This window comes from Protopterus annectens, chromosome 1.part0, assembly GCF_019279795.1.
Source record: "Protopterus annectens isolate FY-2018-M chromosome 1.part0, PAN1.0, whole genome shotgun sequence".
Taxonomy (NCBI): Eukaryota; Metazoa; Chordata; order Ceratodontiformes; family Protopteridae; genus Protopterus; species Protopterus annectens.
The window spans coordinates 349,170,930-349,191,060 of NC_056725.1; the positions used below are offsets into that span (position 1 = coordinate 349,170,930).

The 20,131-nt window shown below is 40.0% G+C and overlaps 1 protein-coding gene across 1 annotated transcript in view; it reads right to left on the reverse strand.

Annotated features, from left to right (window-relative positions):
• Positions 1–20,131, reverse strand: part of LOC122792244 (calmodulin-lysine N-methyltransferase-like) — a 772,110-nt gene that overhangs the window by 611,980 nt on the left and 139,999 nt on the right. The window lies entirely within an intron of this gene.

Sequence of the window (20,131 nt, forward strand, 5' to 3'; positions counted from 1 at the left end):
TTGGCATTGGGAAGTACCAGAATACAAGATGCCATGAACCCCAAGGCTTGAAGGACTGTCCTTGCAGTCAGCCTGGACTGATGAGACAATTGATGGAAGTAAAGAGAAAGATTCTTTTGTTTGTCCGGGGACAAAAAGGCCATCTGGGATGCTGTATTCAGTCTCACACCCAGAAAGCACATGTCTTGAGAGGGTACTAGACTGGACTTTATTTCGTTCACAGAATACCCCAGGCATCTTAGCACTGCTATCACATACTGTAAATGATGAAGAAGTTCGTCCTTTCCTTGGGCCAGAATCAGGCAATCGTCCAAATAAGGATAGATCTGTATTCCTCTTAGCCTGAAGAAAGCTATCACTGGAGCCAGAACCTTCGTGAACACTCTGGGCGCAGTAGATAAACCAAAGGGCAATGCAGAGAACTGATAATGAGAAGTCCCAGTCCGAAAACGCAGATACTTTCTGCAACTGAGCCTGATAGGAACATGAAGGTAAGCCTCCTTGAGATCCAGAGTCACCATCCAGTGATCTTTGCCCAGCAGAGGTAAAAGCTGTTGTAACATCAACATTTTGAACTTGGGAATGTCCAGATATGTGTTGAGGATAGATAAATCCAAGATTGGTCTCCACGTGTTCCCTTTCTTTGGTACTAGGAACAGGCGAGAATAAAATCCTAGGCCCACTTCTGGCAGAGGGACCGGTTGTATGGCCTTTATTTGAAGTAGCAGAGAAATTTGTTTGTGAGCCTCTAGTCTTTGCTGAGGAGGAACGTCCGGCATGCCTTTGAAAGGAGGCAAGGTATGGAAATAAAACTTGTAACCTCGGTGTATGATATCCAATACCCATTTGTCTTGGGTAATCAAATTCCAATTTTCCTTGAAGAGTGCCAACCTTCCCCCCAAAGGAGCTGCCAGGCAAGAAGGATCTGGCAGCTGAAAAGGCAGGTCATTGGGCCTGTTTACGAAAAGACTGGCCCCTGCCCTCACCCGAAGATTGTGCAGGAGAACTCCCTGTTCTAGGTCTGAAAGAACTCTGAGCTCTGCCCCTACCACGTCTAGATCTACCCCTAGACTGAGAATCATAAGAAGGATACGTCCACCCCTTAGCAGACCAATTCCTACTAAACTTTGGAGGCTGTACTTGCAAAAAATCTTTAACAGCCTGCATGGACTTAGCCTTGTCTTCCATTTTCTTCAAGACTGACTCCACCGGTGAACCAAACAACACATCAGACTGTAAAGGAGCATCCAAAATCCTTGTCTTAACATGGTCAGATAAATTCTGATCCCTCAGCCATGCGTGCCTCGAAGAACTGAACCAGTGGCAGCCACTCTAGACGAGGCCTGTACAGCATCAAAACCACATTGTAAAGAATGCTTACCCACCTGCTCTGAAACATGCACCAAATCTTGTAATTCTTTACACTCAATGCCTTCCGCCAGAGCATCCACCTTAGACTTCAATTGAGAAAGAAGATAGTTTTGATATTTCAACATATGAAACTGGCAATTCAAAGCCCTCATAGCTAGGGTAGAAGATGTATAGACTTTCTTTCCCCATCTATCCAAAGCTCTGGCCTCTTTATCTGGAGGAACCGGATTTTTACAACAGATGCCTTGACACCCTTAGGTCCCTGACTAACAGTTTCTGGGTCCGCCCTAGGACTCTTATAAAGATATTTATGAGCCTCAGGCACCCTGTAATACCTATCCGGTTTAACAGGAGCAGGAGGCAGAGAATCAGGATTAAGTGAAGCCTTTGCAAACACATCTTCCACAACATCCAGAACAGGAGGTATAGCCAAGGGCCTATGCTGGGGTAAAAGCAAAAATTCCCTAAGCCTTTTCCTGGAATCAGAGAAGTCCTGACCTTCCCACTTAAAATGTTCCCTCATGGAATGAAGAGTCTCTGAAAAAGAAAAATCCTCTGGAGGAGAAGCAGAAGGAGTCGAATCATCTGCATCAGAATCAGAATAAGGAGAGTACTCCTGCAAGTCTTCAGCCGAAGACTCTGAAACATCTGAAGCCTGCTCAAAACTCCCCAACTCTGGCTCCACCCTAGGCCTCTTATCAGGAGGGGGCAAAGAACCCCTAATCAGAGTAATCAAATCTTCTGCCATTTTAAGCATGTGCTTCTTGGGCACAGATCCTGCTGCACTAGGAGAGACCCCAACAGAAGCTAAACCCGGCCTGCCTCTGGGAGAAGCCTTGGAAACAGAAGGAGAGGGCCTAACCACCCTAGGAAGGGAGGGGAGTACAGTGACCTGTGAAGCCCCTTCAGCCTGACCTGCCTCCTGAGAGGCCACATCCTGCAATATTAAAGTCTCCCCCTGGGACTCCAGAGAAGCCTCCGTCGGAACCACCGGTTCCACTGACGCCTCTAAAGAACCGACGTCCGGAACGGACGACTCTTCTGCCTGGGTTTAACCGCTTTGTCTTTGCGCTTCTTCGAAGAAGCGGCCGGAGAATCCGACGGCATATTATAGTTGCACCGCTTTCCAAAGACCAGCCTAGCACAATCTAACCTTCGCTTAATAGTGCGCTTATTGAATCTAGCACAAAAGCGACACCCAACAACGTTGTGCTCAGGCCCCAAACAAGGAATACACAAAGAATGATAATCCCTATGCGGTATCTGTTTCCCACAAGAAATACAGGTATTCACTTTTTCTGACATCCGTAAAACACTGAGGCAAGAAAAAACCAAAATATTCCCCAACGGGGTACTTAGCCAACTTTGATTCGGTCTGAAACTCCGAACTCGAAAAATTTCAGAACACCGAACGGCACTTGCAACGCTGCTTCTGCATCGGACCATGCGGCAAAAAAGACTGAGGATATGACGTCGGTCATGCGCTTTTGTACCCTGACGTTCTGATGTCAGTTCTAAGCGCCTTGACCGACGTCAGCCTTATACTTTGGTATTCGGGCCGACCGAGGACAGCGGACTACCTATATGTAAGGACTGCAGCAATGCGAGATGAAGAACATCAAACGTTTTACTTTTTGCTGAAAACTGAATGCAAAAACAGGCATTGTTTGACTTTCGTTGGATGCCACTTAAGCCATTAGGAGTAAAAGTGCAGCAGCTATAGTGCCTAAATCACAAAGAAAAAACACTATAATGCACCATTTGATGCTAAGTATTGCACTGCATAATACAATAATAAAAAGTAAGACTGATCTTGGTAGAATGGCATATTGGAGTTTGTGACAGTACAATGAAGAAAGATTTTTGCACCTCTTAAAAAACTTTTGGAGAACAAATGATAATAAATATGACTTATTAAAGAATGGTGCTGATGCACTTGATATGAAAAGGTCTGTTGACCTACAAAAAGTATGGATGGGGGTTAGTCAGTCATGGTGCACTTTAATATGACTGATGGGCAAGTGATGTATATACCCAATGTGTTTTAAGCAAATGCTTGCAAAGGTACCCTTCATTATTTTAAGAAGACTCGAGATTATTTCTGTGTCAAAGTAGGACATCTTTCATCCACTTATCAGGACAGATGTGGGGACAGGGGTCACACAAGAATTTTATGTGATATGAAGTATACTAAATTTAATTTTTGATCAGACTGCCTAGAAAATAGGGAGGAGAATTTTGAAGAAAGTAGAAAAGTGTAATAGCAGGGAAGGAAGGTAAAACTGATGGTGAAAAACAATCTGAGTATGGTTTGGAATTAGACTCTAGGACAAAAATATAAAAGACTGACTTCTGTAAATGACACAGTCATAATAATAAAATTAACTAAAAATGTTAGACTACATACAGGACCTATGATTATAGAAACTATGTATTTTAAGAATTTTAATAACTCAACTAGAAGCACAATAAAACATCCAGTAAACTGCTCAAAAAGGGAGAAATATGAGAAGGCTTTACTAATTGAATAGTCAAATGGTTACATATACATTTTCTGTCAGATTAAAATGTAAAAAGCTTGTCAAAAACAACTTTTGCTTCTCCGTAATTGGCTATTTGATCACCTGCAACTGCTCCAGGAAAACACTCAGTTTGGTTGGTAAAAGCATCTGAAAATGATCTTATTATTTAGGAACTGACAAAAAGAGACAACTGTCTTTTTGCTAATTTATATTCTATATGGATATCTGCAGAGCGTTTCAGCTGATTATAAGTCTGGTTTATTCTTGGCAGTTAAGGATTTTTCCTACTTTTACTTTATTTATAAAGTTTAATACTTTGCTGAACTAGTGGAAGACTATCCGTTTCACACAGTATGCAGCGTGCTGTCTGCCCTTCCTACTATGAAGGATTCTTATGTGTTTGGTTCTTCAGCAAGTTGGAAGAGTGTGTCCAGAATCATTTCTAGTAGAACTTCTCAGGCAACTCCCTGGGGAGAACATTATTACAACTATTTCTTCTTTCTAGCTCAGTCAAAATTTCTCTCATAAATATAATTTCTTTGAAAAGCAGGTCAGTTTTGGATGTAGGATTAGAAATACTGTCCTCACAAGTTGAAATCCTGGTCTCAGATTCCACAATATTCCAAACTAATTCAGGCCAACTACCAAGTTGCACAGACATTTTCTCCACAGCTATCTTTAATGGCTGTAATGCTTCCTTTAAGGTCAGCGACAGGGAGATTACCTGCAGAAGCAGATTTTGAAACAGGTAATTTTCTTTCTTTCTTTCTTTTCTGACATTTTATGCCTTTTTGAGTTTCTTCCCCTGGTGTTGAAAATTAGGAAAGTTTTGTCTTTTAATTTGAGATTCCGTCTCCTCTCTAGTTCTGTTAGCCATGACTGATAAAAGGACAGACTATTAACTTGCTGAAACTCTTAGAATATTGGAAGAAATAAAACCGCTGTAAATCCCTGAGAAGAAAAAAGAAATCTGAAAAAGTAACAGCAGATTGCAGTTGAACATAATTACAAGGGTCTTCAAGTAAGATCACCGAAACATCTGAATAAATAACCAACTAATCAGGAGGAAGCCCACAACCAGCAATGGCAAACTCTCACATCGTGGTTGCCTTCTTGGAAATTTAAGACTGCAGACTAGTACTTTTCCCAGCAGGATTATTATAATCTGCAAGAATTTTTTGGAAGATGGGAACCTTCTTTGGAACACTAGAATAAGTATTAGAAAACCTTCAAGCTGTTATTCTTTAAATTTCTGCTACAAAGATTTAAAAAGATCTGAAGTTGGAGTACTTACCTGAGTACAAAGAATCTAAGGCCTGACATCTTCAGGTAAATGTTTTGAAAATATGTCTGCTTATAACCATGCAGGTTATACCAGCCTTTGTAACATATTTTCTGAATCGTATGCTAATTTTAATTCTGCTTTTATTATTTCTAATTACAGTGAACTTATCGTCCTTTTCCTTAAAATCTGCCAAGATCTTTGCAAAAATACTGAATTTGAAACAAAAAAAAACTGGATTGTGAACAACATAAGTACTAGATAATTATTCACAAGTGTCACAGTGTTAGAGGTACATCTCTTCTCAACATACCTGACCAACAACCACCACTACCTGGTAAAAGGCAGAGTTTCTGCAGATACAGTAGCTGTACTAGGAATATTAGAGAGCAAAGGTATAACTAAACTAGCGTATTCAGATTTCAATTTGAAATAAATGTCGCAATTATTTTATTAACCTATAAAGCATGTCAGTTGATTTATAAGCAAGTGGCTGACAGTCAAAGCATAATGAGCTTTTGTTCTATACAACCTGAATTTTTTTTTAATGACAGGGAAATTGTCCACATGGATTTTATTATTTTTAGTAAATGAAATAGCCTGAAAGAATTTCCTCCTCATAGATGAACTATCTCTTTCAAGGGCCAGTTATAATAATAATAATATAGAATAATAATTATATCACTGAAATTTCCTCCTCATAGATGAACTATCTCTTTCAAGGGCCAGTTATAATAATAATAATATAGAATAATAATTATATCACTGAAATTATATTGTGATGGACAGCCTGAAGACCGAGAAGAAATGAAAACGAAATGAAATGAAGAGGAAAGAAAAGTACAGTTTTGTACCTACTATAAACGTAGATGTTTGAGTGTATTCACTGCTGCAGTCATTACACTTGTTATCCTGCCGTCAGGCGGTCCCGCAGTCGGCCAGAGTTCCAAAGTCTTGGTCCGGCGTCTGTTGCTGTGGCTTCTTCCCTGACGTCAGTGCGCCAGGGGTATATAAGATGCAGCCGATGCAATTTTCTTCAGTTTTTCTTGCCCCAGATGTCAGGTGCCCCCAAATAGGTACGCAATACATATTGCTAATAAAACATACATAAAAAATAAAAACAATATCTTCAGTTACAAGCAAATACACCACATAGGTTGTATAGGGTAGAAAGGTATAGATAAGTCCCAGCTAAAAAAGAGGGGATGGAGGGTGGGTAACTTGGACTGCAGCAGTGAATACACTCGAACTTCTACACTTATGGTAGGTACAAAACTGTACTATGTTCATAGTGTTTCACTGCTGCAGTCATTACACTTTAGTAGAATCCCAAAGCTGAGGTTGGGTGGCTGGGTCTATAAAGGATTTGGGGTGGCTATGAGGCCCTGCAGCACTGCAGTGGCAAAGCCAGCTCTGGATTTAGAGTAAAGAGACAAGTGGTAATGCTTGGTAAAGGTGTGCACTGAACTCCAAGTTGCAGTTTCCAAAATATCCTTGGTAGGTACTCCTCTAAGGTAGGCAGTCGAAGTGGCTGTTGCCCTGGTGGAATGTGGCCTAATGTTGCTAGGAACAGTTTTTCCATGCTGTGTGTAGCAGAAACGGATACAGTGTCCTATCCACTTTGAAATGGTCTGCTTTGAAATAGCCTTTCCTTGTGATCCTGCAGCATATGCAACAAACAATTGCTCAGTTTTCCTGAATGTTTTTTTGTCCAAGTAGAAGCGTAACTGCCCGTGTATGTCCAATGAGTGCAGAAGTTTCTCCCCTTTATTCTGTGGATTTGGGTAGAATGTTGGCAAGTGATTAGTTTGGTTAAGAGCCACACTGGATACCACCTTTGGCATAAATGTAGGGTTTGTTCTTAAAGAAACCCTGTCCTGGTGAAAAATTATGAAAGGTTCCACTGCCATTAGTGCCTGTAACTCTGAGACTCTTCGTGCTGAGGTTATTGCCAGAAGCAGAGCAGTTTTCAATGACACATATTTTAATTCTGTATTGGCTGGCTCAAAAGGAGGTAAAGTTAGTTTTTTCAAGACAAAGTTGAGGTCCCAAGTTGGTGCTCTCCGGGGCGGTCTTATGTTTTTAGCCCCTCTGAGGTACTGTTTTAATAATGGATGAGAGAAAATAGGAGGATCCATGTTGTAATGAGCCGAGATGGTAGAGGCGTGGATCTTAATGGATGAAAAGGATAGGCCTTTGTCTAGCATCTCAGTTAAGTATTGTAATATCTGAGGAATATTTGGAAGAGGAGGGTCAAAGCTTTGAGCCTGGTTCCAGGTGCAGAATATCTTCCACTTTTCTGAATAGGATTTCCTGGTGCTGGGCCTCCTGGCCTCCAAAATAACATCCATAACAGCTTTAGAGAGAGGTGTTGGTTGCTTGGCTAAGTAATCTGCCATGCAGCCAGGTTTAAGGTTTTGAGCTGGCTGTACAGGATCCGATTGTTTTGTTGAGACTGAATTTGAGGTAAAATCCATGGTGGGCCTTGAGCCAAATTCTTTAAGATTGGGTACCAGTGCTGGCATGGCCAGTCTGGGGCAATCAGGATCATTTTTGGCCTTTCTTGTCTGGCTTTTAGGAGTACCTTTGAAAGGAGAGGCAGTGGTGGGAAGGCATAAACTTTTAGGATTTTCCGGCTGAACGAGAGAGCATCCACTTTCCATGCTTGTGAGTGGTAAGTCCTTGTGCAGAATGTCTGTAGTTGGCAGTTCAGAGGGGAGGCAAATAGATCTATGTCTGGGCACCCCCATTTTTGTCATGTTGAATACTTCTGGATTTAATTTTCACTCATGAGGATCCATTATGTTTCTGCTTAAATCGTCTGCCAGAGTATTTTTCTTTCCTGGCAGGAATTGTGCTTGCAGATGAATTTGATAGGTCAGTGCTGTGTTCCACAAAGTCATGGCTTTTCTGCAGCGGAAATAGGAATGAGTGCCCCCTTGCTTGTTTATGTACCACATAACTGTGGTGTTGTCTGTCTTTAGTAATAGTTGTCCTGGATGCAGAAGGTCCTTGAAAGCTGTTAGGGCATTTTGTACAGCTAGCATCTCTTTTTGATTGATGTGAAGATGCATTTTGTCTGCGGGCCACTTGCCCTGAATACATTTTCCTGTCATGTGTGCTCCCCAGGCGAAGCATCTGTTGTTAGTGTCTGTCTGGCTGTGGGTAAAGTGAAAGGCTGTCCCTTGTTGTGGTGACATGCCTGTGCCCACCATCGAAGCTCCTGTTGTAGGCAGAGAATAAGTCGTATTACTATTTCCAAACTGTGACAGTGTTGAGTCCAAACACTTTTTAGGTACCATTGTAATTTCCTCATATGCAGTCTGGCATATGGTATTAGTAGTATGCAGGGAGTTGGGTTTTTGTTGCCATCAACTGAAAGTACTGAGTCAGTTGTCTTTGCTTGTCTGGCATGAGATAAGCCATCTGGGCCGTTGTATTTAAGCTGGCACCCAGGAATATTATCTCTTGTGAGGGCACTAGTTTTGACTTCTTTTCATTTACTGTGTACCATAGGCAAATTAGCAATCTTTTTACAAACGCCAGATGCTTTAGAAGAATGTCATTGCTCTCTGCTTGAATAAGACAGTCGTCCAAGTAGGGATATATTTGAATTCCTTTTTGTCTGCAAAATGCAATTACTGGTGCCAGGCATTTTGTGAAGACCCTGGGTGCAGTAGATAAGCCAAAGGGCAGTGCAGAGAATTGGTAATGCATTGAGCCTGCTATAAATCTGAGGTATCTTCTGCAATTTTGTCTGATTGGGACATGCAGGTATGCCTCTTTGAGGTCCAAGGTAACAAGCTAAGCCTTCTTGCCCAGCATGGGAAGAAGCTGCTGTAGTGTCAACATTTTGAATTCCGGAACATCCAGGTAAGTATTTAGAGTAGATAGGTCCAGTATGGGTCTCCAGGCTTTGTCCTTTCTGGGGACCAAGGAAAGTCTTGAGTAAAATCCTTGTCCTTTTTCCTGTTATGGCACTTTTTGAATAGCTCTCATGTCCATGAGGGCTGTTTTTTTTTTGTTCCTCTGCCCATAGATTTTGTGGCAGGTCTGGCATTCCTTTTGGCCTTGGTAGAGTGTGAAAGTGGAACCTGTAACCTTGAGACACAATATTCAGAACCCATTTGACCCTATGCTGGTCCCAAAAAGGAACTAATTTCCATCCCACTGACTTACCCAGTTATCTCCTCTGCATTTTTTGTAATCCATAGGAGACAGAAAGAAACATGATAACTTTTTCCTTTTGAAAGTGAGGGGAAAAGCATTGGGTAAAGGGAAAATTCAAGCTCATCTATCAAGGCTTCCAAATTCATTTTTTGACATAAAAATGTCAGATCAAACATGGACTCTGATGAAGATGCTTGTTTTGTCTCGTGTTTAGGAAACAAAAACATGCAGTGGATATAAAAAGTTTACACACCCCCTGTTAAAATGCCAGTTTTTTATGATATAAAAAATGAGACCACAATAAATCATTTCAAAACTTTTCCCACCTTTAATGTGACCTTTAACCTGTACAATTCCATTAAAAAACAAACAAACTTGTTAGTGCAATAAAATACAAAAAAATTAAAAAAATGTACAATAAACTGGTTGCATAAGTGTGCACACCATTAAACGAATACTTTGTTGAAGCACCTTTTGATTTAATTACAACATTCAGTCTTCTTGGGTACACACCTGCCATCAATTAAAGAGACTCTGATTAACCCCAAATAAAGTTCAGCTGTCCTAGTAGGATTTTCCTGACATGCACTCAGTTGCCTACTACAGCAAAAGCCATGGTTCACAGAGAGATTGCAAAGCATCAAAGGGATCTCATTGTTGAAAGGTATCAATCAGGAGAAGGGTACAAAAAATTTCCACAGCATTGGATATACCATGGAATACACTGAAGAAGGTCATCAAAAAGTGGAGAAAATATGGGACAACAGTGATGTTGCAAAGAACTGGACGTCCCTCCAAAATTGATGAAAAGACAAGACAAAAACTGGTCAGGGAGGCTGCCAAAAGACCTACAGCAACACTGAAGCAGCTGCAGGAAATTCTGGCAACTACTGGCTGCGTACTACATGTAACAGCAATCTCCCATATTCTCCATATATCTAGACTATGGAGTAGGTTTGCAAGACAGAAGCCTTTTCTTACACAGAAAAACATCCAGGCCCGGCTACAATTTGCAAAACAATACATCATGCCTCCCAAAAGCATGTGGAAAAATGTGTTAAGGTCTGATGAGACCAAGGGTGAACTTTTTGACCACAATTCCAAAAGGTACATTTGGCGCAAAAACAACACTTCACTGTGGGGATAGTGTTTTTTTGGTAATGGGAAGCATGGTGGTGGCATTATCATGCTTTGGGGTAGCTTTTCTTCAGCTGGAACTGGGGCTTTAGTCAAGGTGGAGGGAATTATGAACAGTTCCAAATAACAGACACTTTTGGCCCAAAACCTTCAGGCATCTGCTAGAAAGCTGAAGATGAAGAGGAATTTCACATTTCAACATGACAATGACCCCAAGCATTCATCCAAATCAACAAAGAAATGGCTTCACCAGAAGAAAATTAAAGTTCTGGAATTGCCCAGCTAGAGCCCAGACCTAAATCCAATAGAAAATCTGTGGGGTGACCAGAAGAGGGCTATGCACAAGAGATGCCCTTGCAATCTGACAGATTTGGAGCACTTTTGCAAGCAAGAGTGGGCAAATATTGTCAAGTCAAGATGTGCCATGCTGATAGACACCTACCGAAGATGACTGAATGCTGTAATTAAATCAAAAGATGCTTCAACAAAGTATTAGATTAAGGGTGTGCACACTTATACAACCAGCTTATTGTATGTTTTTTTTATTTTTTATATTTCCCCACCCTAACAGATTTTTGTTTTTCAATTGAATTGTACAGGTTATAGGTCACATTAAAGGTGGGAAAAGTTTTGAAATTATTTACTGTGGTCTCATTTTTTATATATCACAAAAACCTGGCATTTTAACAGGGGTGTGTAAACTTTTTATATCCACTGTAGGTAGACGTGCTCCAGACACCAATATAGCCAACATATCCCTGCCTTCAGCAGTCAGTAAGAGAGAAGTGTCAGCCTTCAAAACATATTTTGAAGGACAGCCAGTGCAAACATCTGAGGGGGAGGAATGCTTCCATTAAAAATATACATCCCTTTTCTGAACTCATTTGTTGACCTTCCCTGTTTTTTTTTTTTATTGACTGCCAAATACCAAGGACTGTTGGGAGTATACACAAAACAGATGCCTTAAGTAGTCAGTCTGATTAATATACGTTACAGGTATAAAACCAGGACATGACATTTTAAAGGATATGACTTTTTTTACATTTTTCCTGTTTCTGTTGTACATATAAAACAGCTATTGGTAATGTAAATACATGATGCCATATTATGCTGCTCTATTTTAATGCCGTCAGCACATGATTAAAAGTTTTATAACATGCATTTATCAATAATGATAGGTTGCAGTTTGTCAAAAATCCATAAGCTTCTGACTGTGACTTTGAACCAAAGTGAGACATACTGTACTGTCTAGACATACTGTTTCTAACAATTGCCCAAGAATAATGCTTCCACATGCTGTGAGAATGATTTGGCCTTGGGGTACTGGCAACACTGACTGTATCATACTGTACAAAAACTCAAGTAACTATAATAATTATCTATACATAGAATTAGCTGATCTGCAACCATTAACTCTCACCAAGTAAATGCGGACTGCCATAGCTCTAGCATCCTACTTAACATTCTTACATCTCTGAGCATTTTTAATAAGATTAAAAACAAAAGTCAAACAAATAAAAGTAACACATGAACAACAAAGGTTATTTCAGATGCACAACCACCAATATTGTTCAGTAGAAACTGTTGTTGACAATGCCAAAGGTTAACAAAAAAGTGTTTACATCAATACAATAATATATTATTATGCAAAAAACCCTCCAAACGTGCACATTTCTCTAGACTTCCACAAACAACTGTTCATATCTTAAAAGAACATAAGAACTAGACATATAGTATTACTAGTACTTTGTTCATCTAGGTACAAGCTTTCCTATCATGCCAAGCAATTATTTGGAGGGTATTTTTCTCGATATTTACATAAATATGAAATAAGATGCTTACATCCAAAATGAACAGGGTAAACACCACTCAGCACCTCTGAAGCTGTACAACTTAAAAGTACAAGGAGCAGTGACAGTTTTCCTCAGCATCATCCACGGTTTCAGCTGATACAGTAAGTAGTTTGCAAGTCACCTGGATATGGCAATATTACTGAAATATGGAAATATTGTGTGTATTCATAATACTAAACTGACATTTAGCCATATCTCCAATGTAGTGCACTATGCACATCGCCAGTGGCATTTTTTGTCTTAATTTATGACATTTCACATTATGTCCCTCAATAACATTTAGTTCCCTCGGTTATGAAAATGTTAGCATAAATATGAAAGTTTTTATAATAAATAATAAGGGCAGCCTTAACAGTCTTTGTGTCACTTTGTGCCTCACAAACACATGCCATTGACAGAATCCATTTTGTTCATATTTCTTATATGGAGATTGCTGAACGCTTCAGTACAATTCCCCATTGCATACTCACTAGTCTAATCATAAACCACTTCATCACCACTCCAAGTCTAAAGATGTCAAAGTTAACCTATATTCCTCCTTCATCAGGCCAGTCACAGAACACAATGTACCATTTAGAATGTACTGCTCTAAACATAGTTTCCATGAATAAAAGCTGTGACATTTTTAACTAAAAAATAAAGTTCCCTTAGCTGCTTGGAGACCATAAAAACCTTCTCACATTTTCTGTCATATATTGGCTTGTCTCACCTTTTGCACTGTAAAATATACTGTCCTACTAGACCTCCTCCATCTCAGAAATACTTGTAATAAAAAAATAAATAAAAATAAAACCTTCAAAGACTTCAACCTTAATCAAAAAATAAAACAAAACCTCTTGGAGAGACAGATTCCTTGTGCATAAATCCCTTTCCTATGGAACAAGGTCCCCCAGGCAAGTCAAATAATGGAACTCCGACTTCAAGTTCTGCCTTAATTGGATGGACACCCACAAATTTACTTCTGAGGTAAGCAATGCAGTCTTCTTTGAACAGGATGACAAATACCCCCACCTAAACTATCTGGATTATATGGCTAGGCTCTTCCGGGTAATCCGGAATGCCTACTATTAAAAGCTTATAAATCTATAAAACTATGCAAGACTTTTCATGCAGTTTAGATGTGTTCCAGCAGACAGCTTTTACTACAAAAAAAAAATAATGCAGTAAAACACGTCAGAGTCAAAACAGAATCATTAAGACAGGATCACTTGGTAGACAACTGTATGACAAAAACAAGGAAACACACAAGAATAGTGAGAGACAGGAACAATCACACTGGATGACAGTATAAAACTACCATTGCTAGATAAGCCAGTTTTCCCTAGCTTTAAAAACATTTGTGCATTTTACAGCCAACCTATGTATTTATCATTTAAATAGTATACTGGTTTATACTGTACTCCAGCTACAGCCAGGAAAGGCACGTGCAGTACCCCAGTATAACAGGTTCTTGTTTATCCAGTGTAAAGTGCAAAAACATTATGCTTATGCTATGAAAGTCAAATAATGGTCTGTTTGCAAGGTAACTTAGCAAATAATACAGCATTTTTAACTTTATTTATGGTGTCCAGTTGTGACTTTTCCGGCAGCCCAATGCACTTTTTGGTTTGGAATGAAGCTGAAACTTTGTCTTCTTAATGCTAATGCTATTACTTGGCACTCTGGTCACTGGTCTTCATGAGAGACAGGAGATAGAATGCAAGAACAAGCATTTAAATTAAAAATAATGAGAAAACAGTCAAGATCAAGACCAATTAAACAATTCATAGTGACAAATCACATTCTGAATTCAACTCATAAGGTTGTTGAGTATTAAATTTTATTATGAATTCTGTGCCTTCTTCCATCACAAGCTGCTCGATTGCTTGACAAGCCTACACTTTCTGCTGTAATACAATGGCTTCAAAGCCACAAACCTTGCCAGCATGAGTACAATGAAAATACATAGCTACTTGACTATCACATTTATAATTCTGTATGTCCCTTATGTGCTCCTGGAATCTATTCTTAAGTTCCTCTTGGTCTCACCATTGTAAACTAGATTGCAAGGGCAACTAATAACTCCTTCTGTATTGCAACCAAGGCATCTAAGGTACCAAAGTTTATATCATAATGCTATAAGTCCCCAGTATGACAAAAAATAAATATTCCACTGGCCACAGGGTTAATTATTAGCCTGCAAAAACTCAGTTCTTGTTGCAATTTAGCTGGTGTTTTAAAGTGGTTATGCAACAATAAATCAGCTAAACTTCTACCCCTACTAAATGAGACACTGGATAACACGGTAAAAGCCTGCTCAAAATCATGTCATTTCATACAGCTTTCCAATTTTTTTAATAAGCACATTGGTAGGAATCGCAGAAAATACAAGGCTAAACAACCAGAGGCCATGTGTGACTTGCCAATAACAACCCTCAGGCTCTACCAACCTTTTCAAGCAGGGTATGGCTTGTACGTCCCAGGGTGCATTTCAGGGCACCCATCCACTTGGATAAACTTATTACTCGACATGCAAGGGAAGTCCATTCCACAGACACAAGTTAATTAACCCATGTTACAATTTAGTTTAGTTTATAACTGGATAAAACGGACATCCCTTAGTCACATGCTGGCTACACTATACGATATATAGAGAAAGAGGAGGTCTCAGATAACAGGGTCTTGAGGGAACAGAAAGCATGGCACAGGTCTGCTCCAAGAGCCTATACAACACAGAGTACAGAGACAGAGATCCCAGCCTTTATAGAAAACTAAGATTTTTGTGGCTTGAGATCCTTCTTGCTAGGGACCTCTGCGTTTGAGTTTTTTGATGTGTCTAGTAAGATGCATAAGGGGGCATTGTATTCTGTGATGGGTCTAAACATGCTAGAATACAGGGCAACAATAAACTTCCTTGGTTTTAAATGAGATAAGTTTGTGATTAATTGTGAGATACAGAAGGATTTTCAGACTACATTTGCTCCATGGTGACTGAAGAAGAGGAAACCATTGACTCAAATTTCTGAAAAAAGACTCACTGGAGAGTGGGGCATCATTAATGTATTAGGTAGTACAAATATGCTGTTTCCTGAAGGAGATAATACTGTTTTTTCTTTGCATTTAGTTTGAGCCCTTTTTCAGTGCACTAGGAATTAATTCATGTTAGTTCTATTTGAAGGGCATTAGTATTTTTGATTGATTTAACAAAAACACTCAACTTACAATCATCAGCCAACTTAGTCAGCCAGAAATCCTTGTTGTCCATGTTTAGGGCAGAGAAATAGATGCCAAAAGGGGGTAGCCTAATACAGAACCTTAGGGAATGCCACTGGTCACATTTCCCTAACTAAGGAGGCATCACAAATTTTCACAACATGCATTCTTTCCTTGAACTAGTTTGCAATTCATCTTGCAACATTGTGATCAATGTTTAAAGCCATTAGTTTATGAACAATCCCATTATGTGGTATGGTGTCAAACATATTTTCCAGATCCAAGTAGTCAGCATGAACAATGTGGCCACTGTCCACTGCCTGCATGATCTTTACAAAGAATCATATGAGGTTTAGCAGGCATGACCTCCCCTTAACAAATTCAAATTGTGGCTGAGCCTGATCAAATGTTTAATTGTCCTGGTTTAAGATGTCAGTGATGACATGTTCCATGGCTTTACAAACAAGACTAGTACGACTAATGGGTCTGTAGTTACAAGGGTCAGTGGTAGGGCCACCACCACTGTAGTGTTTCATGACTAGGCAATATGTCCTGTGACGGTGCTTAGGTTGAACAACTTAAAGTGGGGATCAGCAAGAAATTATTTATTAGACAAAATGGTAAATTGTCAGGACCAACTGAAGAGATGTTTTTGGTCTTAAGGGTGCTTTAAAAATATGATCCTGTGAGATGCTGGGGGTGGGGTGACTCAGGAATGTTTGGAGTGGAAATAATAGTTTCAGGGGACAAAGTTGCAGCACGCTTAGTTGCTAGTATCAGTTTTGAAGACATAAAATCTCTAATGAACATTGAGATACCTGTCATTACCAGTGGGCCTGAAGGTGTGAAAGGCACAGAACCCTGACATGGATGGGATGTTTTCATTATACATGAACCATGACTCTGCGACTATACAAGCATGGACTTGTTTCAGACAAAGAAATGCCTCCAAATTGGGCAATTTTTTGTTAAGACTTCTGGTATTGAGAAGGGCCATCTTGATTCTGTTCAATTTATGATTACTTGGGCTGGTATGTTCATTAGATAAACTCTGCCTAAAAAAGGCATGATGGGGACAGAAAAGACTTTGGCCAGTACGCAGATGCCCTTAAGAGATGCAAACCATCCTTTACAAAGCAAGAAGGCTTGTCAATCATCTTGTCATACTGGATGAAATGACTAGAAATAATTAGCCAGTTGCTGAGTTACAAAAGGAGATGGTCCTAAGGTCCCTTGATACGTTAACAATCCCGGCTCCCAAGAGACAGCAAAATGTGACAGAATCTATTAGGTTAAGCAAGAGTTTATTTCAGTCAGCATGAGACAGTTTGTACACTACCTTAGGGTACCATGTAATAGAAGGCTGGCAAAAAAAGGAGAAAGAGTCTTCTGTCTCTGCATGCTGTCCAGTGCGATTTTATTCTTACAGGAACTTGGGGGGATACATGGTGACACAGGATATGTAACAAAATCAATGAGCAAACTAACACAGCTGGTAACAAGCCAGCACAGGTCCATCCATCCAGCCACAATCCATTTTTCCCCATTTTGACACATGGGGTTTGGGTACCACTTCAACAGTGAGAAACATCTAGAGCCAGGGTTTACCCCGTCATGTGACTAGCCCTGCCATAGTTGTTTTTCCACACCACACACTCATGCACACTCACACCTATGGCCAATTTACAGTGTCAAATCCACCTACTGCATGCCTTTGGATTGTAGGAGGCAACCCATGCAAACACAGGGAGGACATGCAGACTCTGCACAGAAGGCACCCCAGCTGAGAACTGAACCAGGGAACCTCTTGCTGTGAGATGACAACTCTATCCATTGTGCTACTGTGCACAGGTGCATGCAAACACATACTGCCTGGAGCAGATTAGATCATTTGACCTAATGATGAAGTAAGAATGATTTTTGCAGTACAAATTTAAGAAAAACTTAACTTATGCACAGTAACCACTACCCAGCAGACAAACTCAGCTCTCTAGAGTCTTAAGAGACAACAGGAAGGCTCTGCTGATCTCAGTACTTGGCTAACAGTAAAAAGTAAAAGACTAGTGAAAAGCAACTACAGTTTCAACCAATTAGAGCCTGGCTACCTGGAAACAGCAACAATTAATGTACTCTCTCTCTCTCTCTCTCTCCAAGAGCCACTAATGTCTCAAGATAGCTCCCACACTAGGTCAGAAGCAAGCTAACTGTAAACTGTGAATATGGTGTTTTAAATGGAAAATTGCAAACAAAGTAAATTCAGCTAAAATAGTAGGACTTACAGGAAACCAACCAACAGGCAGGTGTATCTGCACAAGAACAATAATCATCCCTACCACACAGAGAGAGGTCTGTCATTTATGGTCAAGCATTACAATATTTCCACATTTTCTACTAATGGATGCATATACACAGCTTGCCTTAGGCATAGGCGAACTAGGTGATCGCCTAGGGAGACGTACAGGCTGGTCTCATGAAGGGCGCAATTTCTATTTACTTATTTAATGAATTTATTTTTTCCCTTTCCGCTAAGTAAAGTTTCTGTTCATCTCTGCGCCTTGCCGTCCTAGGTGTACTGTAACTTTTGCACTCTCCTCCCAGTTCCTTAGGCCATACTTGAAAACGTACAGTCCAGATCCTGATTCCCTGCTGTGCTCTTCTGCCCCTCCGCCCCCCCCCCCCCGAAGCTACAGTAATACCTGATCAGTTATTGGCTGAGCATTATTATAGCATCCAATCAGTGATGCATTTGCTTGGCTGACATTCCAAGCGACTCCTCCAGTCTGAGCTGCTGCCGCTGATATAAAATTCTGTTCATGTCCGCCTCTCATGCGATTCTTCATTAATGAAGTTGAGTCTGACTGTTTATATTTTTTTTTTGTGCCTTTTGTAAATCTGTGATTGGCAGCCTGAACACTGTACTAACCAGAAAATACATGACTTAAATGTAATTTCATCACTGCAGTATTATTTGTGACACTCAGACAAGTTAATTTCTATTACTGTCAGTCAGTCGTTCAGCACTGTAAAAATTAAGAAGTTGGCTGCCGTACTCCCAGATTTTACACAAGATGTTTTAGTCTTCCTCAACATTACAGGAAGACTCTTAGCTCAGCAATCATCAAGCAATAAATCAGAATTGGTGCATTGAACTAATGGAAAACCCTGAACAGTGGCCACAGTTTGATCATCTGCCCTTCGGCCAACAGCATAAGTTTTATTACCCGAGTTCAATCCCAGTCTCTTTCTAATATAGCAATAACCCACGCCTGGGTGTGGGTAATGCAGGATTTACCCACGGTTGGCGTGGTTTGGTCCCAAGGGCGAAGCCCGAGGGACCAAACAAAGACAACCGTGGGTAAATCCCACATTACCCACACCCAGAAGTGGGTTATTGCTATTATACTATGACATTATTTAAGAAAAGAAATAATTACTTTTCTTAAATAATGGCATTGTATAATGCCTCTTTGCTGCCCTTCCGCAGCTGTCTGGTATCCGCAGTTCTGATGTACTCGCGAAGCCTCACGCAGTACATCAGAGCTGTGGCCAAAAGCAATGGAGAAAGCAAGATCTCCATTGCTTTTAGCTATGTTAAATGGGTTTAACATAGCGAGACAGCTTTAAAATAAGCAACGGAGATGTCCGTTGCTTATTTTAAAGCTGTCTCGCCATGTTAAACCCATTTAACATATGAACAGTAAAGCAATGGAGATCTTGCTCTCTCTTTTAAACCTGTCTCGCTATGTTAAATGGGTTTAACATAGTGAGACAGCTTTAAAATAAGCAACGGAGATCTTCGTTGCTTATTTTAAAGCTGTCTCGCTATGTTAAACCCATTTAACATAGCGAGACAGGTTTAAAAAAAAAAGCAACGGAGAAAGCATGATCTCCGTTGCTTTTTACACACTGTGTCGCTATGTTAAAGGAGTTTAACATAGCGAGACAGCTTTAAAAAAAGCAACGAAGATCTCCGTTGCTTTTTTTAAGCATGTGTCGCTATGTTAAACTCTTTTAACATAACGAGACAGTGTTTTAAAAGAGACTTATACTAATGGAAAAAGTCCGGGCAACCGGACCTTTTTCCATTAGTATAAGTCGATTTACAACGTGCACGCTGGCCAATCATCGTGCACATTTTGGAATATTAATGGGGGGTCATGGTATAATAACTCTGTTAGCATGGTTTATGCCAACAGTTTACATTCTGTAGTCAACGTCATTTCCTCTTTTTCTGCCTACTCATGGAAAAAGTACAGCAGAGGTACCAAACAGCATGAGGATATTACTGATTTAACCGACAGTTTATTCAAACTTAATATGTTTAGTTTGGAGTTATATTATATGTTGTATTGTGCTGTTCTACTTTGATTTTTTTTCATGCCCGCCCCTAAGCTGGAAATGAAAAGTGTTGTAGCTGAACAATGAGTAAGGTGTGCCCTGTGAGGAGCAATGCATGTAGTACTGAATACATGTATAAAACATAACCGTCCATAACATTGTAGCAAAGGCATGCAAGAATTTGTGAAAGTGCAGCTTGTTTGTATCTGCTTATGAGGTTTGGTCACTGCATCTTTTTTTCGTGCTTTCTGACCATGACTTTTGTC